General features: G+C 48.9%; 6 non-coding genes across 6 annotated transcripts; 3 read left to right on the top strand and 3 right to left on the bottom strand.

Moving 5' to 3' along the window:
* Nucleotides 1-2,463: 2,463 nt before the first annotated feature.
* TRNAV-UAC (transfer RNA valine (anticodon UAC)) lies at nt 2,464-2,536 on the bottom strand. The gene has a single exon. It is a non-coding gene; the product is annotated as a tRNA-Val (tRNA).
* Nucleotides 2,537-2,821: 285 nt separating this feature from the next.
* TRNAR-UCU (transfer RNA arginine (anticodon UCU)) lies at nt 2,822-2,907 on the top strand. The gene is given in 2 exon segments: nt 2,822-2,858; nt 2,872-2,907. It is a non-coding gene; the product is annotated as a tRNA-Arg (tRNA).
* Nucleotides 2,908-3,304: 397 nt separating this feature from the next.
* TRNAL-UAA (transfer RNA leucine (anticodon UAA)) lies at nt 3,305-3,387 on the top strand. The gene has a single exon. It is a non-coding gene; the product is annotated as a tRNA-Leu (tRNA).
* A 4,857-nt stretch (nt 3,388-8,244) lies between these two features.
* TRNAK-UUU (transfer RNA lysine (anticodon UUU)) lies at nt 8,245-8,317 on the top strand. Its single transcript has one exon. It is a non-coding gene; the product is annotated as a tRNA-Lys (tRNA).
* Nucleotides 8,318-9,163: 846 nt separating this feature from the next.
* TRNAF-GAA (transfer RNA phenylalanine (anticodon GAA)) lies at nt 9,164-9,236 on the bottom strand. The gene has a single exon. It is a non-coding gene; the product is annotated as a tRNA-Phe (tRNA).
* A 762-nt stretch (nt 9,237-9,998) lies between these two features.
* On the bottom strand, nt 9,999-10,071 carry TRNAK-UUU (transfer RNA lysine (anticodon UUU)). Its single transcript has one exon. It is a non-coding gene; the product is annotated as a tRNA-Lys (tRNA).
* Nucleotides 10,072-13,652: the final 3,581 nt, after the last annotated feature.

Below are 13,652 nucleotides of genomic sequence, written 5' to 3' on the forward strand. Positions count from 1 at the left end.
ACTTTTCATGAAAATGTGTTTCTCCTTCAGTGTGATAAGAACATGTTGCTTGACAACAATCTTTTAACATATGAGTTCTAACACAGGGTATTTGTATTTTGACTAAACTGTTCAACATCTCCCACCCTGGGAAGCTGTATTTCTTTCTGTGTTTTGAAGTGGGTGGGGAGCTATATTTCTAAAGAACCTCTTCAATAGGAGCAGAGTCTACAGAGCAAAATGTTTTATAATGTCTTCTCACCACTAGAGGACGACATTCCTTTTCCATAATTCTCCCTTTAGCAAACTAAGAGTTGTTAACTGAGATTTTTATTTCCAGAAATGAGGCCTGAAAACCCATGTAGAAAGGGCGGGGGGGGGGGGGGGGGGGGGGGGGTACACACAACCTAAGAATCAAGAATTGTGTTTTATTCGGTGGACTTACTGAGGACTTAAACCTGGGTCCAGCCTCTCAGGTAGCTCTGAGGGGTTGTTCTGAAGAGGAAAGAGGACCAGGATGTATAGTTTTTTGAAAAGAAAAACAAAAAGTCAAACATCAAAAGATTACTGCTAATTAAAGAGACATCACAAGTTAATGAATTTTGCACCTTTTTTATGTAAGGGAAGATGCAAGAGTTGGGCTTAATGGAATCATTGCTTTGATGTGCACCTTAACTGTCTAGGGCAGTGTGTGACTTGGGCTATCACTTAACTTCTCTGTTCTTTCTCTTCCTCATTTGTAAAATAGGTTAGATAATAGTGACCATTCAAGATTTCTGCTATTATTACTCTACAGACTGATCCACTCCAACACCTACAAATAAGGAAACCCACTAGAGCATGGCCTGTAAGACTGAATACAATGTAATTGCTCATTAAAATGCACAGATTAAAGAATTGGGCTATACCCAAACCATGAAGTGAAAGGATAAGCGAAGGCTTAAGAAGGAACTAGAAAGACTTCTAGGACATTGCTGGGGCGGGGGAGCGGTCCTTATGGCATGCTACCTTTTGTACAATAACCATAAGTCTTTTATGAAGAGGGGCTTCCCAGGCGGTGCTAGTGGTTAAAAAAAAAAAAAAAAAAACACCCGCCTGATGCAGGAGACACAGGCGATGAGGGCAGATTCAGCTCCTGTCTGGAACAAACAGTAAAGGCAGAACGGGGCGGCAGCATTCAGCTTTCTCAGGCAGGCTCTGTAATTGAAAGTCGGGTCATTTTAGGGGTGCAACCTTGAATTCAGTCAGTTCAGTCGTGTCTGCCTCTTCGAGACCCCATAGACTGCAGCACACCAGGCCTCCCTGTCCATCACCAACTCCCGGGGTTTACTCAAACTCATGTCCATCACGTCGGTGATGCCATCCAATCATCTCATCTTCTGTCATCCCCTTTTCCTCCCGCCTTCAATCTTTCTCAGCATCAGGATCTTTTCCAATGAGTCGGTTCTTCACATCAGGTGGCCAAAGTATTGGAGTTTCAGCTTCAGCATCGGTCCTTCCAATGAATATTTAGGACTGATTTTCCTTAGGATTGACTGGTTGGATCTCCTTGCAGTCCAAGGGACTCTCAAGAGTCTTCTCCAACACCACAGTTCACTAAGAGCAATATTAGTGCTACTGTCTCTTCAAGCCGTATAAACCGGCTATTTAAGAGAAGGGCTCAGAGGGGCCGGCTACAATTTGGTCACAGAAATTCTTAGCGAGGGGGAAACAACACTGTCAAAACAGAGGGGCTGGTTTGGATTCTCCAGCACCAGCGTGTTACGGCTCAGTGCTCAGTCTCCGACTCTTTGCGACCCCAGGGGCTACAGCTCGCCGGGCCTCCCTGTCCCTCACTGTCTCCCAGGGTTGCCCAAGTCCACGACCATCAGCACACAATGTTTCAAAAAGTACTGTAAACATAAATAAATGAAGCAGCAGGTCAGCGGACGTGAAGTAATGAACAAACAAGGGAGGGGACCATAGGGATGTCCTTCGCGGCCAAGCAGGTGTGGACGGGGCAAGGCGGAAGACGCGGGTCCGCCCTCCTCAGCCGCCCGCGGACTCCCTCAGAGACCCGGAAACAGAGCCACTGGCGGGAGCGAGCGCGCAGGCGCAGCGGCGCGCGACGCCCGCGGCCCGCTCAAGGACCCGGGGGCCGAACCTCCGGCAGGCGCGACGCGCGCAGGCGCAGCGCCGCGCAACGCCCGCGGCCCCCTCAGGGACTCAGAGGCAGATCCACCGGCGGGCGCTAGCGCGCAGGCGCAGCGACACGCGACGCCCTGAGGCGGGCGGGGTCGCCCGCACGCTCCTAGAAACGCCAAGAAGGGGCAGCCTTGGCTGCCCGTGTGCGCGGGCATCCCGGCGGGAGACTGCGCTTGGGGCGCGGCGTCGAGCCCCGTTGGGAGTCGCAGTCAGCCACTTCCCGGCTTAAAACTCAAGTCGCGGCTGGCACCAAGAAATCTCAACTTAAAATGCCTCTAAAAGAGAGCGATCCCCGCCTCGTGGTTCCACTGGGGCTCGAACCCAGGACCTTCTGCGTGTAAAGCAGACGTGATAACCGCTACACTATGGAACCGCGCGCTGTGAGCCTTTCCCAGGATGGGATACAGAAACCTCGCACAGAGACTTTTCCCTCCGCACATTCAGCGAGATGGAGGGTGGAGGCCGGTGACGGCCCGCGCAGGGAAGCGTTCAGATGGCCCTCAGACCTCCCAGCACAACTCCCATCCACACTTGTCCTCGGCGACACGAGCTCCCCCACTTGTCCGGGACAGAAAGCGGGTCTGGACGCGCCCGCGGCTGCCCCCAGACGCCGCCGCTCCGCCTTGATGTCACTCGCGCGGAGGGGGTCCGAGCACCGGGCTCTGTGGCGCAATGGATAGCGCATTGGACTTCTAGACAGACGGAGACATTCAAAGGTTGTGGGTTCGAGTCCCACCAGAGTCGCTTCCCTTTTGATAAATGAGGAAAGAGCTCGGAGGGAGACAAACACATCACCTACCGCGTCCAGCGACCTTCGCCCACATTGGGAAGAGTCCCGTCCCACTTCGCTGTGATGGCCTCAGGCCTGAGTCCACTGGGAGTCCTGCTACCTGAGTCTTCCCCCATTGCTTTAATGTGGCTCCAGAGTCTCTGCTAACTCGACCTGCGGAGTTAGCGGGTCGTGGTGAAAGCTGCTGAGCGTCCCTTCACCACTCCCATTCCCTTGCTGTTCTTTTACACCAGGAATAAAATTTTTAATTTATTAAAAATTAACAAGGAATAAAATTTTTTATTGTTTTACAATTTAGCAGTAGCTTAATATGCCTCAATTTGCGTAAAAATAGAGCCCCCTTTGACGGGTACCAGAATGGCCGAGTGGTTAAGGCGTTGGACTTAAGATCCAATGGATTTATATCCTCGTGGGTTCGAACCCCACTTCTGGTACAGCGGGTCCTGCTTTTCCAGCCTGAGGCGCGATGACGTTTTAATCTGAGAGTTTGTAGCAGGCCTGGAAAGTGTAGCAATAACTTCAGAATTTACGGTTTGGAAAGTTAAAAAGTACACGTCCGCCTGAAGCTATACTAAGTATAGCGAGCAGGAGAGAAGATACATTGTGCAGTAAAAACGTTCGCTCTTTGAAACAGTCACCATTTAAGTTCATGCTATGTGCCAAATAGCGCTCTAAACGCCGAGGTTGTGGGAATGCGAAGATTAAAAAAATAAACAGAAAATAACATGAACAGCAACAAATATACAAGGTCCTTACCAGCAAGCTTCCAGAGTAGAGTAAGAGAGGGGAGAGATGGTTTATAAACCAGCAAATAAGTAGGAGAATTCCAGATGGTGGTAAGCGCTATGCACAATTAAGTGGGCTGGCACGATACAGTGCCACAGAACTTTTTCAGAACAAACTTGTTCCGTTTGACTGTGGAAATCACTCACCTTGACGTTCATGGTCTCTCCCCTCGCTCCAGCGAACAAAAGCTTCCAAGGACCGGTTCTGCCCCTCCCCCACTGAACGCCGTCCCTGACCTCCGGCCCTCGCGGAGCCACTGCACTCATTCATTCATTCCCCAGTGTTTGAGAGCTTGCGTGGTGCCAGCCACTCACCTAGGCCTTGGAGATGTGCAGAGTTCCTGAACCACAGCAGAAACATTCCGGGAGGAAAGACAGACCCATTCAACGGGGGCTGAAGGTGGTCCTGCCAGTGGTGGGCGCAGCAATGCCGACGGTCTAAGAGTCCTCAGGCCCGGACGCCCTCTGGAAGGCATCAAGCCGGGATCTCTGTGGCAAAGACAGGCAAGATCCCTGACTTTAAGGACTGGGGGGAACTTCCCAAACCAAAGAACTTAGAAAGTAGGAAGACAGTGGCATTTCAGGATGGAGGATGAAGAGATGGAGGGATCGTGCATAGGGGGGAAAAAAAACACTACAGTTTGTTAAATGAGATTGCACACAACTCCAGTTAACTCTCTCTGTGCTAAGCAACCCAGTTCCACACCATCAACACTTGATGTTTCGCCCTCAGAGACTTCGGTTCTCCGTGTTCGGTGCCTGTCCATCTAGTCTGCCTTCAGGAGAACAGCAAATAGATCTTCATGCTCCCCCGAGTTGCATTCAAAGCCGTACTCAGCTTTGAAGCCCGAGCTGTGCTAGAAGCTGAGGTTATGCCAAAACCTCACCAGCTCCTCAGAGGATTGACTTCATCAGACAGGGAACTCCTGCGATGGGGGTGCGGGGAGCTGCTTTTATTTTTCTTGGTTAACTCCATGTCATATGAGTCATAGGGATCCACACCTTCATTTGTGAAAGATGCTTCTAATTTCACTGGTGATTTTTCACTACCAGTGTAGGGCAGCAAATTCACCACCTCAAAATGTGTCTTTGGCATGCGGATTGTCTAAAGCTGAAAACAGTCAAAGTCCAAAAGACTCGGGAAGAAAGTGTGACTTTTGACCTTCTCCCTAACTGCCTGAAGACAGGGGATGGAGGACCTGTTTCAGGCAGAGAGCTACCACCACCATAGGCAGCTAGAGTACTAACAGGTTTGTAGACAGGGAAAAATCTAGCATAGGCTCTGCATTAAAAGTCCCCTCTGTCCCGCCCATGGCCTCTGCATGGCCCAGCCAACATTGGTTTATCAAACATTTGCTTTTCCATCCCCATGTCAGTTGCCTTCTCCCTCTTTGAGGTCCCAAATCACTATCCCTAGCATCCTCTTTTGGCTTGAGCTGAAAATACTTGTGGTGAGGGTTTCAGACGTTTTGGCAAGTTACTGATTTTTCTGGGTCACTTCCATATATACATGTTATTCAACTTTTGTTTGATTTTCTCCTGTTAATATGTCTCATCAATTTAATTCTTAGACCATCCAGAAAAACTAAGAAGGATACAGGGGAAAAGTCCTCCTGGACACCAGGAACCCCCCTCCAAAACCCTGAGGCTCAGAGGGAGACCCAGCCCCTACTGGGAGGGAAGTTTGCTTTTCACTTTTGTCTGCTGGGGTCTGTAGAAAACACAGGATCAGGGACGCTTTGATCTGAAGGACTGCCTATGTGATCTCTGAAGGATAGAATAATCTGATACCTTTTTTATTCTTCATTTATTATTTAAAACAATACATGCTTGTTTTTTTTAGCCAATAATACAGATGTACTTAGAGGAAACACACACTTCAAAGCTGTTCCTCAAAAGGTGGTCATTTTTATTAGATTGTTTTCTATCCTTAAACATCTCATGTATATGCAAAAAACAAATATATAAATATACATATTTAATACATGTATACATATGTTTAATACATATATATACAGATATATACATTTAAAGGATGTATATTTCTGTACACATCCTTTGACTCTTCGACACATATTATGTCATACATATTGTTTGGCACCTTCTGTCATTTTTTTTCAACGGAACATGAATATCTTTCCATACTGGATTACTTTTTAAACTTTGCTCATAGTTCCTGAGGTTACCAGCAGGAGCTGAACTCAGGTTCAGCTGCTCTCACTCAAAAGTCAATGTTCAAGAGACACAAGAACTGGTGGGAAAAGAAAGAAGCTTTATTCAGGAAGCCAGCAACCTAGGAAAATAGAAGGCTGGTGTCCCCCAAACCATCTCCAAGTTTTCAGTTGGAGAGAAAAAGATTTCATAGGAAAAACCAGGAAGTGTCCGGGGTGAGCAGGTGGGGCTTGTGTGCAGAACAGCACAGCCAGCTCTGACAATCATCTCAAAATGAGTAATGCTGTGGTCTGGCTGGACTCCTCTTGTTTTAATCACAGTTAATCTTCAACTCCAGGGTCAGTTGGGTTCCACTTTCTTGAGGCGAGTTTCTGGAAGTATGCAAGCCACAGATTCGGTACTGCTCAAGATGGAGTCATAGTCTGCTCACTGTGCAGTTAGCTTTTTCCTTCTGGTGGTGGTTTTAGCATCTGCAAACCACCTCAGGAATGTGCATCAGATACTATCTGTGTCCTTCAGGGAGGAACTAAAGATTCTGTGACTTACATGGCTGATCTGTTTCCATTGTTACCAGTTCTCTTGGCCCAGGAAGTGGGCGGCAGAGGATGAGATGGTCAGATAGCATCACCACTCAGTGGGCATGAATTTGCGCAAACTCTGGAACATAGTGAAGGACAGGGAAGCCTAGTGTGCTGCAGTCCATGGGGTTGCAAAGAGTTGGACACAACTTAGTGACTGAATAAAAACTGCTGGCCCAACTGCTAGCTTTTGTTACTGTATCTTTACATTTTTCCAATCCTTATGTCTAGAGCTAGCCTTTGGGAGGCCTGGGAGACTAAACCTTTCTACAAACAAGAGACAGGTAGAGCTTGTAGTGAGGAGGGAGGGGTGTATCCCAGGAAGGCCCCCTAGGATCCTGCTTGGTTACACTGATACATTTCTCCATAAAAGAACTGCAATTATTCTTCCCGGACAGAGGAAGTGTCTGAATTCCAGGGAAGGCTAAAACTTTTATGAGGCTCTACTCCCATAGGATTCCTTTCCCTTCCTTTCTCTTTCAAGGGATCTTATCCAACACCTCAATAAATAACATGGCCATGAAGGAGCAGGAGTAAGAAAATAAAAGGGGGTGGGCCTACTAGTGACAATTGCAAAACACGCACACACACAGAACCCACAACTTAAGAGCTATGTTTTATTCAAGGACCTTACTAAAGACTATAGCCAGAGAAGCAGACTCTCAGATAGCTCTGAGGAACTATTCCAAAGAAAGTAAGGCAGGGCCCAGGCTATATAGGAGTTTTTCCTGGAGGGGAAAAACAAACAAACAAACATGTAATTGAACATCAAAAGATTGCTGCTAAACACAGAAAAACAGACACCTCAAGTTAATTATTTTAGTGCTTTTCTAAGTATGGGATGATGCAAGGATTTGGGCTCATTGAAATTATTCCTCTGACATGCATCTTAACTATCGAGGGCCAATATCCTGTTTTTTCTCCATTTTGAATGCCCCTTAGAGCGAGCGCACCAACAGGGAAGCTGCAGTGACTGATGGCTTGATGGCTGCAACATGTCATGACAGGCATGACAGGCAACACGGGTTGCCTCCAGGGTAATAGGACTTCCTAAAAATATAAAATTCAACCTGATCAGAACTTTTCAATGAGAGCTTAGAGGAAAATGTTCAGATTCACTAGCAGAGGTCTTTTCCTTTCTGCCCTTCCCTCTGCTCAGAATTCTCTTCCTGAGCCTTCAGGCCCCCAGTTATCATTGGCAGCTCAGCTGGGCATCATCACCCGCTGGAAGACTAATTAGGATCCTTAACTTCTGGTGTTGACCGGCTTCCCACCACCCAAGCGCTTGACATCTATTTCGAGTCTTCCCGCCTCACTGAGGACGCGCACCGTATCTTGGTGCTGGATAGGTTCTGATGAATAAAGACAGGAAGCCTAATCAGTTATTCATAAGGTTCCACCCACAAGATGCTCTGGGGCTCTTCACGGACCAAGACTGGGTTTAGAAATCCCCAGCTCACCAGGAGACCCGCCCACAGATCCTAAATCAGGAGAATTCCTCCTGAGATGTTCCCTTTAGGATGCAAGGGGTGAGAGTCCTGCTTTGGTCGGAGCAGGGGTTGGCAGGTACTTACTAATATTTTCTTCATAGTCTGTGATGGGATCAGAAAAGACTTCCACCAAGCGCCTGCTGGAACTTGACTTTGCAGTTTCACCATTCACTAAATCAACAAAAAGACTCAGAATTTTAATCCAATAGGAACGGCAACGCGGTCTATTTTCTGTGGATAGACTAAGAGAAGAGGTATTTTTGAGAGCCCGGATAGCTCAGTCGGTAGAGCATCAGACTTTTAATCTGAGGGTCCAGGGTTCAAGTCCCTGTTCGGGCGGCGGTTATTTTAGAATCGTGAAACAAATTGGCATGTGTCCACACCACTCTCTGAGGTGAGGTTGTGCAAAACACACTTGATTCTGTACGGAGTTTACAACCCAAAAGGCAGGCGAGACGGGGGTGGGTTTTGCAGAAAAAGTGAAAGGGGAGGAAAGTGCCAGATAACTTCCTCTCCCAACCTCAGTCTTTTACAGCGTTTGTATGACAGATACTTGGCCTTTGGATATTTTTACCTTAAAACTAATATGTAGTATTAGTTTATATTCAAAACATCAATAAACACATAACCGAGACATTTGCATCCGTGTCGTCAGAGTCACGATGGCAATGCTCCTGCCAGGAAATATGCAAATATTCGCGCTGAGCAGTAACACTTCATGCACTGTTGATGAGAAAACTGAGGTTGCAAAAAATATTTTAGGTAGTGACACGTGCTTATAAATCACCTCTCCAGCAAGGAACCATCCCGACCATTCTTCTAACGCACTGGTGGGACCCTGATTTGCCAGTCCTGCTGTAGAGACAAACGTTTTTGAACACTGTCTTCATGTCTGCTTCCGATAAGGAAAACTTGCAAGCCCAACGCGATTATATTTGGCATCAAACCCAAGACCTTCCACCTGTAGACCTGAGCTGACACATTATAAATGAGAGTCAGGACACATGTTGTGACCCAGCATCCAACAGTGTTTAAGTGGAGTGACTGTGCTACTGGGTCCAGGTCATTCCATGATCTGTGGTTTCTTTAAAGACTTAAGCTCTTAGCATCTTCACCGTGTGTGGTGGCTTGCCTTTGGGAAGTCACTAAGGAAAGAAAAGGACTCCAGACCCACTCAAAAAGCCCTGCCGAAACCCGGGATTGAACCAGGGACCTTTAGATCTTCAGTCTAACGCTCTCCCAACTGAGCTATTTCGGCGAGGTTGGCTACACCTTCAACCCTGTTGAGGAAAATTTTAAAGAAAAATGTTAAAAAGATTCGACTCTCATCTCTGCTTTTTCAGTTGCCAACTTCACCTTCCAAAGTGCGCCGCTTTTAGCTTGGAGCTTTCCAGAGCAGCGAGAAAGAAACCGCATTCCTGTCGCCTGAGGAACATTCACGTCCTGCCGAGTCCCAGGCCGCCTTTTCTCGCCCCTGGGGCTTTCCCGGCCTCTCCCAGGACGCCAACGAGAGGACGAAGAGGCGCCCTCTAGGTGCCCGCCGGGCGCGCAGCGCGTGATTGACGCGGGTCCCTTCAGGCGCCGCCCCCGCCGTCAGGGTGGCAGAACACGGTATCTTTTAACTGAAGTCACTCATCTGCCCTCAAAGCATCCACAACAGAAGCAGGCCTGCCCCGCTCCAAAGCTCCGGGTGAGACCGGAGGGCGGCGGCCACTGCGGGAGCCCCGGCCTGCCCGAGGCGCCGTCCACCTCAGCAGCCGAGGCCGCGCCGCCCGCCGGCGGTTGCCCGGAAACCAGCGGCTTTAGAGCGTCTGCGACGCACCGCGCATCTCGCGGCGCCTCTGCAACCAGAGCGCGCGGGGTCTACCGGGCTGTTCCCCCGAAAGCGACTGGATTCGCAGCGTACACGCGCCACATTTCACTCCCTTTTCTAAAGGAAAGAGGCTAACAAATAGAGGCTCCTACAACTGGTTCTCACTTTTAAAAATCCCGGTTTTAAAAAAAAAAAAAACAGAAGCTGCGCCCGAACAGGGACTTGAACCCTGGACCCTCAGATTAAAAGTCTGATGCTCTACCGACTGAGCTATCCGGGCTCACAGCTGCAAGATGTGTTCTGGTGGGTGAAAGCCGTACCGACGCTGGCGCTGAGGATTGTGGGGGAGACGTTCCAGGCGTTCCCGCTTCCTCCTGCGAGCGTTCCAATTCCAGTCCGCAGATCCTGCGGCGGGGCGCGGGCCAAGTGGGGAGGACGGAAGGAAGGGGAATAGGTGGCTCTCTGGCAGCCGAAGGCAGGTTTCTCCAGTGAAATAGAAGAGGTGCGCCTTTCTGTAGCGATCCCCTGGCAAACGTGCCTCCTGAGACCTGCACAACCCTGAGGCGGGAGAAGCCAGCCCTCAGGGCCCCCACCCCGCGCGGCGCCCTCACCCCGAAGTGCGCGGGGGCGGCGGCCTCGTTCAGCGCGCGAGGCGGGGTGCGGCCGATTCCTCGTCCGAGAAGCGCCACGCGGCACTTTCCCGTCCCCGTTCTGGGCCCACGAGACGGATTAGCTGAGGGCGACGCTCTGGGCTCCGGCCTGAAGCCGTGGAGCGCCCCCGCCCAGGGCTCCGGGAGCCGCGCGACCCCGCGTCCCTCCGAACACGCCCTGTTTCGGCGCCACAGACCCCTTCGTGCCCTTTCGGTCCTGTGGGCCTCGTCACGCCGCGCCCTGGGGAGGCACTGGGTGACCCGAATGCTTGGTGCTCCCTGCCCTGCGTTGTGGCTCCACTATAGAGCTGGGAGCAGACCTTTCAGTTCAGTTCAGTTCAGTCGCTCAGTCGTGTCTGACTCTCTGCGACCGCATGGACTGCAGCACGCCAGGCCTCCCTGTCCCAAACTCCTGTCCATCGAGTAGATGATGCCATCCGACCATCTCATCCTCTGTTGTCCCTTTCTCCTCCCACCTTCAATCTTTCCCAGCATCAGGTCTTTTCCAATGAGTCAGTTCTTCGCATCAGGTGGCCAAAGTTTTGGACTTTCAGCTTCAGCATCAGTCCTTCCAATGAGTATTCAGGACTGATTTCCTTTAGGATGGACTGGTTGGATCTCCCTGCAATCCTCAAGAGTCTTCTCCAACACCACAGTTCAAAAGCATCAATTCTTCAGTGCTCAGCTTTCTTTATAGTTCACCTCTCACATCCATGCATGGGTACTGGAAAAACCATAGCTTTGATTGGAGGGACCTTTGTTGGCAAAGGAATGTCTCTGCTTTCTAATATGCTGTCTAGGGACCTTTGGGGCGGTGTAATTAATGCTTTAATACAGGAAGATGGAAGTGCTCAGATAACACAGAGTAATGCATAGAAGGCAAGGAGAGAAGGACCTGCCAGCGGGGGTGTGGGGAGAATTAGAACTGTACCTTGAAAGGCGAGTAGAAGTGTGCCAGGCTTTCAAGCTTGGTGATGCAAGCAAGTGACACCTGTCTTCCCTGGGCCTCTTGCTTCTATCTAAATACTTTTGGAAGAGATTCTTCAGACTAGAAACTGGGAAGAGTTTGCCTTTTTAAGGCAAAGGCCCAACATTTCCTAGGAATATAATGCCCACCCTCATGGTCCTGAGGTGGTTGACGTTGTTCAGAGCACTTTTTCCTCAGGAGCGATAATAACTATCTCACCCTTCCATCTTACCTGTGTGTAACACTTTAAAGCCTGCCATCCTGGTGGATAGATCGAGACTTATTATTTTATCGGGGCTTCCCTGGTGGCTCAGATGGTAAAGAATCTGCCTGCAATGCAGGAGACCCAGATTCAATCCCTGGGTTGAGAATTTCCCCTGGAGAAAGGAATGGCAACCCACTCCAGTATTCTTGCCTGGAAAATCCATGGACAGAGGAGCCTGGCAGGTTACAGTCCATGGGGTCACAAAGAGTCACACAGGACTGAGAGACTATTATTTCATTGGCTCAGGGGATTGTGGGGGCTGGCAAGTTTAAAATCTACTGGGTTGGCCAACAAGCTGGAAATTCAGGTAAGAGTTGATTTTGCAGTCTCTAGGCCAACTTCAGCAGGGCAACCAATGGTAGGCTTGGGCAAGTTTTCAATGTTAGTCTTGAGGAGAGTTCTTTCTCCATTAGGAAACCCCAATCTTTGTTCTTAAACCTTCAGATAATTGGATGAGGCATACCCACTTTATGGAGGGTAATCCACTGCTTTATTCAGAGTCTACTGACTTAAATATTAATTACATCTAAAGAATACCTTCAAAAAAAAAAAAAAAAGAATACCTTCACAGCACCATCTTACCAGATGTATTTATGCATTTATGTACCAGAGCTAGCTATATTGACACATCAAGTCCACCATCACACATGCTGACATAAATCATGCAAAGCTTGGTCTGCCTGACATTTATCCACTGTTTTTTCCCTTTCTTTTGATCATCATTGACTTTTTCAGAGGCCCTTATCAAAATGCATCCTTCCACCAAAAGCACAAAGATTTGGGGGATGAAGCTCCTCCTCAGCGGCTCTCTGGGCACAGGTTAACAGAAAGGGGAGAGCAAATCATAGGTCCTCCATGCTGACTTTCATCACATCTTGAGTTTTTAGAATGTGAGATATAGGCCTTCTGCCTCTCTCCCTGTGTCCCAGCCTGGGAGCTGGCAAAAAAACGGAGCCTTGCCTGAGAGTGGATGGTCCATGGGGCTTCCCAGGTGCCTTAGTGGCAGAGAACCTCCAGCCAGTGAATGAGAAGTAAGAGACCCCCTTTCGATCCCTGGGTCAGGAAGATTCCCCTGGAGGAGGGCATGGCTACCCAGTGTTCTTGCCTGGAGAATCGCATGGATAGAGGAGCCTGGTGGGCTACAGTCTGTAGGGTTGCAAAGAGTCGCACATGACTGAAGCGACTAACACTTTTACTTGTGTGTGCCACTGCACTGCCTTGAATGAAGTGGCTCATTATCTCAACAAATTTTTCGATGTTTTCTGTTTGTTTTCAAGATTCACTCCAGAGCTTTCAAATCTCCCTTTCCTTGACGCCCCCATCCCAGACCAATGTCGGCAGCACTAGAAACCTGGAACCAGGTAAGATGGCTGATTCCTGGGGTGTTCCGTGGTGATCCCCCCCTGAGGTCTTGTCTGGTGGTGACGAGAACAAATCAGCTGATGTCTTTTGAAATCTGCAAGTTGTTAAGAACAAGAAACTACCAGTCTCTTCTGAAATCCAGTTCCTCCTGATGAGAGTTTCTGAGTGCCTTTACCGGGCGTTCGGGGTGGGGGTGGCGGTGAGGGTGGGAGGGCGCATCCAATTCAGAGCGGTGTGGGTATGTGATGGACAACAGTGGTTTGCGATTAGCAAATAAAAATATAGTTATGTTTGAATTTCAGGAAAATAACAAGTATGTAATTATTATGTCCAGTGCAATCTTTAGGACATGATTATACTAAAAATAGTCATTGTTTCTCTGAAATTTAAATTCAGTTGGGCGCCCTGTATTTGATTTGGTAACCCTAGTAATGGCAACCCACTCCAGTTCTCTTGCCTAGAAAATTCCATGGATAGAGAAGCCTGGTGGGCTACAGTCCATGGGGTTGCAGAGTTGGACACGACTGAGGGACTTCACTTTCACTTTAGTGTAGACATAAACCAAAAAGGAATTCCAACCTCTCACCCCACTTCACCCGGCCTCTGCCACCATCACC

The sequence above is a fragment of the Dama dama genome, chromosome 1 (assembly GCF_033118175.1).
Source record: "Dama dama isolate Ldn47 chromosome 1, ASM3311817v1, whole genome shotgun sequence".
Taxonomy (NCBI): domain Eukaryota; kingdom Metazoa; phylum Chordata; class Mammalia; order Artiodactyla; family Cervidae; genus Dama; species Dama dama.